Genomic DNA, 4942 nt, shown 5'->3' on the forward strand with positions numbered 1-4942 from the left:
GCAAAACTGGTCAAAAAAAAGATTGAAGCATTAGCTATTACTTTCAGTAAACCAGTAGATATCAGCAGTTCAATTATCCCAGCTATCCCTATATATATATATATTTTTTTTTTCCGCCCCTTCCTTCCTTCTTTCTTTTCTCCTTTCTTTCATCCCAGTCGTTCCTACCCTTTGAGCAATTTCTTTCCCTCTCACAATATCTATTGTACCTTTCAGGTTTTATTTACTCTTTCAGGTTCTTATACTAGGGAGACAATATGATGTTTATGCATGGGAGTCTGATTTATTTCACTCTCCAGTTGCATCCATTTACCTATAAAAGCCTCGAGTTTATCTTTCTTTATAGCTGAGTAATACTCCCTTGTATAAAAATATCATATCTTTTTTTTTTCCATTCCTCTATTGATGGGCATTTGAATTGTTTGCAAGATTTAGCTGTGACAAATTGCACTGCTGTAAACACGGGTACACATATATCGCTGTGGTATGATGTTTTCAGTTCTTCTGGAAAAATACCCAGAAGGGGAATAGCTGGGTTGAATGGGACCACTAATCCTAGTTTTCTGAGGAATCTCCACTGATTTCCACAGTGGTTCCACCAGCCTACACTCCCACCAAGAGCAGAGAAGGGTTCCTTTTTCCCCACAGCCCCTCCAGCATTTGTTATTGGTTGACTTCTTGATGATGGCCATTCTTTCTGGAGTGAGACAGAATCTCGTTTTCATTGGCATTTCTCAAATGAACAATGATATTGAACATTTTTTCATATTTATTTGCCATTTCTGTTTCTTCATCTGAGAAGTGTGTATTCATCTCAGATGCCCAGTTTTGGATTGGGGCTTTGAATTTGGGGGGCCTGATTTTTTTTTTTTAATTCTTTATATGTTCTAGATAGAAGTCCTTTGTCTGAGGGACAGTTGGCTAAAATTTTTTCCCAATTCATGGGTTTTCTTTTTACTCTGTTGGTAATTTTTTTTTTTTAAGAAAATAGTACCAAAAAGAGAACAATAGCAAAATACAAACAAAACAAAGCAAGGACATTAAAAATGATACAGAGTTTCAAACCAAATGATAGGGATTAACAGTGCTTTCTTTTGATGAGTAAAAGCTTTTCAGTAAGATGAGATCCCAGTTGTTGATTCTTTGAAGTATTTCCCCTGCAGTTTGATTTTTGTTCATAAACTTTCTACCTACCCCTCTGTCTTCAAGATTTCTACCTACTTTGTCTTCCAGTAGATTTAGTGTTTCTGTTTTAATACATAGATCTGTGATCCATTTTGACTTTAGTGCATGGTGATAGACATGGGCCTAATTTTAGTCTTCGGCATATGGAAAACCATTTATTAAGGAGGCTATCTTTCTTCCAATGAACATGTTTGGCCCCTCTGCAAAGATAAGGTGGCTGAGTGTGTTTATAGTTGCGTCTGCGTCTTATCAGTTCCATTGATGCTCACTAGACAAAAATTTAGAATACAGACTCAATGAAATAGAGTGTAGGCCCCCAAGAAAGAGGGACATCATTTCTGGTGCGAGGTATATTTATGGAGCTTAGGGTGCTTCAAGATAAGTGATCTAGGCTGTGTGTTCCTGTTACTCATCTGGTGCACTATGTCAGAATGTAAACCATGTACAGCGTTTACAGTTGAGATATTCTGCCCCATAATATCTTTGAGGGTGGAGGTTTATGGGAGGAAGTGTTATTTACAGGCCTACATTGTGTCTTTAAGACCCTGAGGAATTCTTTTTGAGTGAGTTTCCTGGAAGGGACAAAGGCTTAAGCCGCATTTGTGTCCTGAAGCTGCAGTTTTTCTTAAAAGTACGACTTCAAGATTTCAATGTCCCTTGTCTCCTTTCTACCTATCTTTATTTTTTCTATCCTGCCTCATTATGTACTGTGAATAATTTTATGTACTATTAGCAACACAGTATGTTTGTTAACATTAGCATTATTGTAAACACATTAGTAATGGGTTCCACTACAGCCTTAATATGGCTAGGATGTCACTAGACAATAGGAATTTTTCAGCTGTTGTAATCTTATGGAATAACTATTATACATAAGGTCTGTCTTTGACTGAAACATCATTTTAAAAGAAAAATAAAAGTGAATATTGTATCTGAAGAGAAAGTTATCCCTGGACTCAAGATACGATATATATAATGTTTTATTTAGTCAAACAACTAGTTTGCCAACTTTAAAATGCTTCTAGTTTGTTAAAGCTTAATAGAGCCTTTACTTCAGTTAGTGCTGTTCTTTTTTATTAACAATTAAATTGAGATATTACCATTCACCTGTTATTAATGTACAGTTCAGTGGATTTTAGTATATTCAGTTACAGAACCATCGTCACCACATTAGAAAATTTCCATCACCCAGGAGGAAAATCTATACTCATTAACAGTGGCATCTTTTTGGAGGCTGGGTAACTAGGAATTCACACTGAGCTACATCTACAGCCCTCTTTTGTTTATTTTGAGGCAGGGTCTCACTAAGTTGCTTAATTGGCTAGGTTGGGCTGAAACTTGCAGTTCTCCTTCCTCAGCCTCCCAGAGTACTGGAATTGCAGACCTTCGCCACAAGACCTAGCCAAATTCCCCCAAACCTCCCAGTTTTAGGAAACCACCAACCTACTTTCTGTAAGGATTTACCTATTCTGCGTATTTCATATACTTTCTTTTTTTTTTTTTTTTTTTTGGTTTTTCTCCGGTACCGGGAACTGAACTCACGACCTTGTGCTTGCCAGGCAGGCGCTTTTGCCGCTGAGCTAAATCCCCAGCCCCTTTCATATACTTTCTTTCTTTCTTTCTTTCTTTCTTTCTTTTTTTTTTTTTTTGTGGCAGAGTCTCACCATGTATTTCAGGCTGGCCTTCAACTCACTATGTAGCCCAGGCTGGTCTCGAACTCACAACAATCGATCCTCTTACCTTAGCCTCCTGAGTGCTAGAACTACAGGCATGCACCACCATGCCCAGCTTGGGTATTTCATATAAATAGAATCGTATCATATAAATAAAGGCTTCTTTCACCTCTCATAATGTTTTCAGTGTCCATTCAGCACTTCATTCCTTTTTGTTGAGAAATAGTATTGCATTGTGTAGATGTATCACATATATTTATCTGTTCATCAACTGATGGATGATTTTCACTCTCTGGTTATCAAAAGAAATATTGCTGTGAACAACTGATTGCAAGTTTTTTTGTGGCTGTGTATATATTTTCATTTGTCTGGTATATGCATAGAAGTGGGATTGCTAGGTTATATGGTAACCCTAAATATAACATTTTGAGGAACTCCAAAACTATTTCCAAAGCACCTAGCATGTTATATTCCCACCAGTAATGTATGAGGTTCAGTTTCTCCGCATGTTTGCTAGTACTTTATGTTATCTGCTTCTTCTATTATAGTCACATGAGTGCATGGAAAGTGATACCTAATGGTGAGTTTGATTTGTATATCTTTTGTCAGTTTTTTAATTGGCTTATTAGTCTTGTTCCTGAATTCTAAGATTTATGAATTCCAACTATAAGTCCTTGATCAGATAAATGATTTGGTAGTATTGTCTTTTATTCTGTGCCTTACCCTTTTACTTTGTTAAAGCACAAAAGTTTTTAATTTTGCTGACATCCAGTTTAACCAATTTTTTCATATTTGTTTGTGATGCAAGGGATTAAAACCAGGGTTAGGGAAATAGGTTAGGGAACCAGTCTGCCACCGACCTCCTACACTTACTTTTTTCCCTTTTGTTGCTTATGGTTTTAGTATCAAATCTAAGAAACCACTGTTTAATCCAAGATCGTTTGGGATATACTTATATTTTCTTCCAAGCATTTTGTAGTTCAAGTTTGTGCATCTTTTTAATCCACTTTGAGTTCATTTTTGTACATGCAAATGAATGGACATGGATTCCTACCTCATAAAGTGCATTAACCCTAATCCTAACTTTAGGTGCAAGTTATTATACCCCTAAGTTTAATTTTTTTGTAGTTGTAATTGGAATTGTTTTAATTTCATTTTGGGGTTGTTCATTGACAGTGTATAGAAATACAGTTGATTTTTTTACGTTAATCCTGTGCCTTGCATCCTTGTTGGACTTCTTAGTTTTAATAGTTTTTAGTGGATTCCTTAGTGAATATACGAGAACCTATCCTCTACAAATAGAAATAATTTACTTCATTTTTCCCAGTCTTGATGTTTTTACCTCTCTTCTCTAATTGCCCTGGCTAGAATCTCGATTACATATTTAATAGGAAGAGCAGACATTTTTCTCTTATTCTTGATCTTAAAGGGAAAGCATTTACTCTTTCAGCATTAAATATGATGTTAACTATGAGGGTCAAAGATGCCTTTTATCAGCTTATTGATATTTCCTGTTCCTAGTTTGTTGAATTTTGTCATGAAATGACGTTGGGTTTTTATCAAATGCTCTTCTGCATCTGTTGAGATGTGGGTTTTTAGATTAATTTTTTTTAACATTAAATCCACCTTCCATTCCTGGGATATATCTTACGTGAAGTTGGGCGTGGTGGCACACACTGTAATTGCTCGCACTGGAAGGCTGAGGCAGGAGGATCACTGAGGGTTCGAGGCTAGCCTTTGTGGGGTAGCATACAAAGTGAGTTTAAGACTAGCGTGAATTGCATAGTGAAACCCTGTCACAAAAAGAATGACGACAAAAAAACCTCACTTGATTATGATATATAACCCTTTTATATGTGGTTGAGTTTGATTTGCTAGTATTTTGTTGAACAGTTTTTTTTGTTTTGTTTTGTTTTTTATGTTTTTTTTATTTTAAAGCGTAAAAGAAGGATAACATAATAATAGGGGGGACTTAGCAAATTACAGACAAAATGGTAGGAAATTATCAATGGTTATCGTTTTACATATTATCTACAAAATAGTTTCTCAGGAAAACAAATAGACAAATAATAGTGAGTTAGAGA

Source organism: Chinchilla lanigera, unplaced genomic scaffold, assembly GCF_000276665.1.
Source record: "Chinchilla lanigera isolate Chin_1 unplaced genomic scaffold, ChiLan1.0 scaffold00005, whole genome shotgun sequence".
Taxonomy (NCBI): Eukaryota; Metazoa; Chordata; class Mammalia; order Rodentia; family Chinchillidae; genus Chinchilla; species Chinchilla lanigera.